This window comes from Giraffa tippelskirchi, chromosome 9 (genome assembly GCF_054371585.1).
Source record: "Giraffa tippelskirchi isolate mGirTip1 chromosome 9, T2T-mGirTip1v1.2.pri, whole genome shotgun sequence".
Taxonomy (NCBI): Eukaryota; Metazoa; Chordata; class Mammalia; order Artiodactyla; family Giraffidae; genus Giraffa; species Giraffa tippelskirchi.
This window is the reverse complement of record NC_137283.1, coordinates 107347843-107355488: the sequence shown is the minus strand read 5'-3', so window position 1 is coordinate 107355488 and position 7646 is coordinate 107347843.

Here is a 7646-nt window from a genome sequence, read left to right as displayed (position 1 = left end):
GTCACTGAGAAAGGAGAAGCCTTTCTACTTCAGCTGGATATTATATATTTCAATCCTTTAAAAGAAGTGATCTGAATGAACCTTGAAACATAGTAGATGATAAATTAGAATATCAGCAAGTAATGATAAGATCCTATGAAACAAAATTTTGTTATCACACCTAAGAGCCAAGTGAGATGTTCACATTAATATACAGTGTGACCCTCCTCCACAAGGGGCTTCCCTTGTGGCTTGGCTGGCAAAGAATCCGTCTGCAATGCAGGAGACCTGGGTTCAATCCCTGAGTTGGGAAGATTCCCTGGAGAAGGGAAAGGCTATCCACTCCAGTATTCTGGCCTGGAGATTTCTGTGGACTGTATAGTCCATGGCATCACAAAGAGTCTGACACGACTGAGCGACATTCACTTTCACTGTTTGTGACCTGCCTAAGGGTGTACCAAGGGAACATTCCGTGCAAAGATGGGCACAATAAAGGACAGAAATGGTATGGACCTAACAGAAGCAGAAGATATTAAGAAGAGGTGGCAAAGAGAACTAACAATACAATATATTCATGACCCAGATAACCATGATGGTGTGATCACTCACCTAGAGCCACCTTTGCATCCTGGAATGCAAAGTCAAGTGGGCCTTAGGAAGCTTCACTATGAACAAAGCTAGTGGAGGTGATGGAATTCCAGTAGAGCTATTTCAAATCCTAAAAGATGATGCTGTGAAAGTGCTGCACTCAATATGTCAGCACATTTGGAAAACTCAGCAGTGGCCACAGGACTGGAAAAGGTCAGTTTTCATTCCAATCCCAAAGAAAGGCAATGCCAAAGAACGCTCAAACTACTGCACAATTGCACTCATCTCACATGCTAGCACAGTAATGCTCAAAAATCTCCAAGCTAGGCTTCAACAGTATGTGAACCGTGAACTTCCAGATGTTCAAGCTGGATTTAGAAAAGGCAGAGGAACCAGACATCAAATTGCCAACATCCTCTGTATCATAGAAAAAGCAAGAGAATTCCATAAAAACATCTATTTCTGCTTTATTGACTATGCCAAAGCCTTTGACTGTATGGATCACAACAAACTGTGGAAAATTCTTAAAGAGATGGGAATACCAGACCACCTGACTTGCCTCATGAGAAATCTGTATGCAGGTCAAGAAGCAACAATTAGAACTGGACATGGAACAATGGACTGGTTTCAAATTGGGAAAGGAGTATGTCGAGGCTATATATTGTCACCCAGCTTATTTAACTTATATGCAGAGTACATCATGTGAAATGCCAGACTGGATGAAACACAAGCTGGAATCAAGATTGCCTGGAGAAATATCAATAACCTCAGATACACAGATGACACCACCCTTATGGAAGAAAATGAAGAAGAAATAAAGAGCCTCTTGATGAAAATGAAAGAGGAGAGTGAAAAAGCTGGCTTAAAACTCAACATTCAAAAAACTAAGATCATGGCATCTAGTCCCATCACTTCATGGCAAATAGATGGGCAAACAATGGAAACAGTGACAGACTTTATTTTGGGGGACTCCAAAATCACTGCAGATGGTGACTGCAGCCATGAAATTAAAAGACACTTGCTTCTTGGAAGAAAAGCTATGACCAACCTAGACAGCATATTAAAAAGCAGAGACATTACTTTGCCAACATAGGTCTGTCTAGTCAAAGCTGTGGTTTTTCCAGTAGTCATGTATGGACTATAAAGAAAGCTGAGCACCGAAGAATTGATGCTTTTGAACCGTGGTGTTGGAGAAGACTCTTGGGGCACCTGGAGCTATGCTGGACTTGGAGTGAGCCCTGTGGCTGGAGCCGGGCTAGAGCTGGAGACCTGGAGTGGGTCCCTCTGCCCCACCTCCCTCGGCATGGGGGTCCTCTCCGGCACCCCCACCGACTGGCACTCGGGAACTTTCCCCAAGACACCCCATCTCCTCTTCCCTCGACCGCCAGACCCAGAGCTAGATTTTATCACTTGAACCTTATTTGTACATTTTAAAATAGCTATTTGTATGGGAACCAACTTATTTTAAAAGAAATAGAATATTTTTCCTCTTTGTGGTGCGAGAATAAAATGTGTAGGATTGGGTCCCCCCAAAAAACGTCTCCTTGGACTGCAAGGAGATCAAACCAGTCCATCCTAAAGGAAATCAATCCTGAATATCCATTGGAAGACTGATGCTGAAGCTGAAACTCTTAACAGTTTGGCCACCTGATGCAAAGAACTGACTCACTGGAAAAGACCCTGATGCTTGGAAAGATTGAAGGGAGGAGGAGAAGGGGATGATAGAGGATGAGGTGGTTGGATGGCATCACCAACTCAATGGACATGAGTTTGAGCAGACTCCGGGAGTTGGTGATGGACAGGGAAGCCTGGCGTGCTGCAGTCCATGGGGTCGCAAAGAGTCGGGCATGACTGAGCTAGGGGTATGCATGTAATGGTGGGAGAACATGCTTTCTTTCTTTCTTTTTTTAAAAAATTTATTTGGTATTTATTGTGTATATAAAAAATATATACACAATGGAATATTACTCAGCCATTAAAAAAAATACATTTGAATCGGTTCTACTGAGATGGATGAAACTGGAGCCCATTATACAGAGTGAAGTAAGCCAGAAAGAAAAACACCAATACAGTATACTAATGCATATATATGGAATTTGAAAGATGGTAACGATAACCCTATATGCAAGACAGAATAAGAGACACAGATGCATAGAACAATCTTATGGACTCTGAGGGAGAAGGTGAGGGTGGGGCGTTCTGGGAGAATAGCATTGAAACATGTATATTATCATATGTGAAACAGAACACCATTCCATGTTCGATGCATGAGACAAATGCTCAGGGCTGGGGCAATGGGATGACCCAGAGGGATGGGATGGGGAGGGAGGTGGGTGGGGGGTCCAGGAGGAGGAACACATGTAAACCCATGGCTGATTCATGTCAATGTATGGCAAAAACTATTACAATATTGTAAAGTAAAAAAAAAAAAAAATTTATTTGGTTGTGCTGGGTCTTCCTTGCTGCCTGGGCTTTTTTCTAGTTGTGGTGAGTGGAGACTACTCTCCAGTTGTGGTGCACAGGGTTCTCATCATTGTGGCTTCTCTTGTTGCAGAGCACAAACTCTAGAGTGTTTGGGCTTCAGTAGCTGCAGCTCCAGGGCTCTAGAGCACAGGCTCAGTAGATGTGGTAAAGGGGCTTAGCTGTTCCATGGCATATGGGATCTTCCCAGACCAGGGATAGAACTCATGTCTCCAACACTGGCAGGCGGATTCTTTATCACTGAACCATTAGGGAAGCCCCAGAACAGTGATTTCTTAAAGCCACTTTGTATAAATCTAGACAGGTGATAGAGGAAACTATGTTTCATTTTGTCAAACCTAGAGATGCTTTGGCTTGGTTGGACCTTTCCAGCCTCCATACTGTTGCTATGCTGTTGGGAAGGCTGTTATCATATGGCGTAAATGGTCTTGGCATGAAACATCCTTCTTTCATCCTGAAGCAGAATTTATATGACTGTAATCTGTCCTCAGAAGAGTTTAACTTTAGATTATGTGAATACAAATTGAAATTACATGAAATTCATTTCTCCATAGAAAAGTGACTCCTCTCTGAATTCAAATAGACTTTGTTCTTTCCTACATGTGAATAAATTAATTGCCACTTGAAAATGAGATGCCAACTTTAGTTCTGCAGGCGGAGAGTTTGAAAAACATCCTTTTTTGTTTTGTTTTGTTATTGTTGTACTGGGTCTTCATTGCTTTGCAAGGGCTTTTTCTAGTTATTGCAGCAAGTGAGGGGCTACTCTTCATTGCCTTGTGCAGGCTTCTCACTGCAATGGCTTCTCTTGTGGCAGAGTACAGGCTCTAGGCACATGGGCTTCAGCAGTTGCAGCACTCCAGCTTGGTAGTTGCAGTGTGCAGCTCTAGGGTGTTCAGGCTTCAAGAGCTGTAGCTCATGGGCTCTAGATTGCAGGCTCAGAAGTTGTGGCACACCGGCTTAGTTGCTTTGCATCATGTGGAATCTTCCTGGACCAGGTATCGAACCTGTGTTCCCTGCATTGGCAGACCGATTTCTATTCACTGTGTCACCAGGGAAGTCCAAAATCATTCTTTACCTTACCATGTCTCACAGTAAAGGCTTCTTTCCCAACTCAGTTTTCTCCTTCCTAGAGTTTACCCGATGCCGAGTTGGACTGTTTTCTCTTTCAAAAAACGTGTGTCACAATTGTCCTTACACGTGCCTTTGGGGCTGGCTGCTCAGAATGAAATTTCCAGAGTGGACAGAGAAGGCGAAGCTGTCCTCGTGTTCCAAACATGTTGTTCTTGAAATCATGTTTTGCTGTTTTAAAATGAGTTTAAAGATACGTTCCCTTCCACTGGTTTGTCCTCATCGCATTTTTGATTTGTTACGTTGAGATAAGTAGGCTTGTCAGAATCTCTCCTGCTCGACAAACAATAGAGCTAACTGATTATTGTTATAGCTGAATAAATCCTTCACTGAAAGAAGAATGATCTGTTTTACTTCCTTATTGAGACTTAATTCCCTCCCTTTGGAAGAGGTGATAGATTGTTTTGGAAGCTGCACGTGTGGCCATGTGCTCCCAGGTAGGTCAGGGGGGGTCTCTATGTGCGTACAAGCAGCTTTCTTCAATCAGCTCTTGATTCTCCTTATCATATCCAGAAGCTGGAGGGCCACTTACTAATAAAGAACAGTAAGCTATCATTTAACTCTACCCACACACAAAATATTTTGGGGGTTCATTTCCTTAATATATTCATCTGAATGGACTCCCATGTAATTGCCATCCAATTGGTAAATAAAATTGGATCAACTGAATTGATCCTCGGTAGTTGGCGAATACTTGGGTCACAAAGAAAATTACAAAACTAAATGTTAGTTTATAAAGAGAGAAAAGGACTGGGAAATAGCTGCTGCTAAACTAGGCAGCAGTCAAGATGCTGGTCAAAGGCAAGCGAGACATGGCATGGATGATAGGAAGAGGATCAAAGATACTGTTGCCTCAAGATTGGTTGCAGAAAGAAGGAAATGCCTCAATCTACATTTTTTAAATTAATAACTGCTGAAAGGCAAGTCATTCTGGCATTCCCCTAACATGATTATTTTTGTCTTTTAAAATGGGAATTATAATTTGAAACCAAGTGTTCTTATCTCCCTTGCCCTTCTCTGCATCCCCCAGTCCTTGTAATTGAGATGTGTTTGGGCTGATGATAAAATTAACTGTCTGGTTCCAGGGAAGCAGAATATCTAAGACAGGAACATCCCAGAGATCTTGCATTCAGGGAATGATGGTGATGGCATAGTGACATGCCTCTGGCTACAGTAGCTGGATGGGGCTCTGGGTGATTTCCTGTGGGGAGAGAGTGCATGCTTAAATTTATGTGGGCGATCTCTGGTGCATATCAGAAGATGTTTCTAGAAGTGGCTGGAGGAAGGGAGGAGGTCTGTGTGTGTGCTGAGCAGTTAGTGTGCGTCTGATGTTTTGTCTAGGGTGCCCCTCCTTCCGAGGGGTGCCCCACCCTACACCAACTGCCTCTATCCCCCCTTCTGCCCCAGAGTTGTTAGGTCAGGGCAGAGGAATGAGATGAAATTCCACCCCTCCTTTCTTCCTTTTCTTGAATTCAGTGAGCATCACCAGTGTGCTGGGGGCCATGCTAGCTTCCAGAGGTTATGAGTATAGGGTGAGGAATGCCTTCCTCACCCTGAGGAGCCTGAAGCATAAAGGGAAAGACAGATGTGTAAACAACCTCATACAAAATGATTTCTCAAGATCATGGCTCTGTGTCAGGCTGCAGGGGCCCTGAGAAGGGGCCCACTACTAACATCTAGGGTAATGAGGACATTTTTCCTGAGCTTGGTTTTAAGAGAATGAGTAGGAACTTGACACATAAGGGTGCCAGAGAGAGCATTTAAAAGAACGATGGAAATAAGGGGTACTGTCTGCCTGGGGGACATCAGGCATTGTGAGAAATGGGAATAGTTGTGGAGGAGGGGGAGATGATGGGAGAAGGCAGGAAATCAAGTTGGAGAGATAGGTCAAGTGACACGGGGAAGGGCCTAATAGGCTCATGCAGTGGTTCTCAAACTTTTGCTGCCAGAACCCCATTACAATCTTAAAAATTATTGAAGACTCCAAGAGCTTTTGTTTACACGAGTAGCTGTCTATCAGTATTTATTGCATTTAGAGATCAAAAGTGATAACTTTTAAATGTGTATTAATTCATTAAAATAGCAACAATAAACTCATCTTCATAACATAAACAGCATATTTTTATGAAAAAAATAACTTTTCCAAAACAAAAAATCTTAATAATAAAACCATCAGATGTTAGCAAAAATAGCATTGTTTATGAAAAGTAACTTTTCCCAAACAAATGAACAAAATACTTAATGAAGATTGGCATTGTGTTACATTTTTGAATCTTTTTAACATCTGGCTTAATGGAAGACAGCTGGATTCCCGTGTTTTCTCCCGAATTCAATCTATTTTGATAAATTGTTTTGGCTAAAGCTTATGAAGAAGATCAATCTTTATACAGATATGAATTTGGATAAAAGAGGGATATTTTAACCATCTTTTTAGATAATTGTGGATATTCTTTCTTACTACACCAAAACTCAATAAGTGATAGTTTCTTAAAGGATTGGGCTTCCCTGTTGGCTCAGATGGTAAAGAATCTGCCTGCGGTGCAGGAGACCCAGCTTTGATCTGAGGGTCCAAAAGATCACCTGGAGAATACTCCAGTATTCTTGCCTGGAGAATTCCACGGACAGAGGAGCCTGGCGGGCTAGGCTCCTCCCCAGTCCCTGGGGCCACAGAAAGCTGGGACGTGATTGAGGGGCTAACACTTTCACTTCTTAAAGGATTAGTTACACTGTGGAATCCAAAATTGTATAATTGAAGTTTTCAGTCTGTGACATTAAAATCCGCTGGTCCGTCTTGCACTTAGGATGGATATTTTACCCATGCTTGATTTTGTAACACTGTGCATTGCTTATTTGGAAAGTACTGGCTCACTGAGTTAGGTAGAGCTTCCAAATATTGACATATTCCTTTATAGCCAACCAATCCTCTAGAAAAGCTTTTAAGCCCTGGGAAATTGCCAAGCTCATAGCGTAGATACAAGTTTCCCAAAATTCTAATCTTTGCTTGAAAGCTCAAATGTTATCATTGGCAACAAATACTGCCAGTTTTCTAAGTAATAACAGGCAGGCTCCCCTTATTCATTTTCAAAAAAGGGGATGGGGAGTGGGGGAGAGAAGTTGCCAAATACTCAAGCCTCATAATTATAGTTTGACAGTCCTTCTTTCAAGTAAAAATGGTCTTCCATGAAAAGGGGCTAGGTCAGCTCACAACTCAAACAATTGCAATATTCCTCAAGACAACCATTGTTCTTTAGGTACAATTCCCATATCATCACATGGACTGTTTCAAAAGACTGTATTCAAGGGTGGAGATTTACTACAATCAATCATTTTTGCTACTTTATTGGGGACACTCAAGGGAAGCTGGTTGTTTACTGAGAGTGTGCAGTGGTGAAGCACACCGTCCCAAAGATACAGATGGCCCCCTTGCCTGGATTGGTGTGGAGGCTCTAGTAGTTCTATTCCCATTGCCT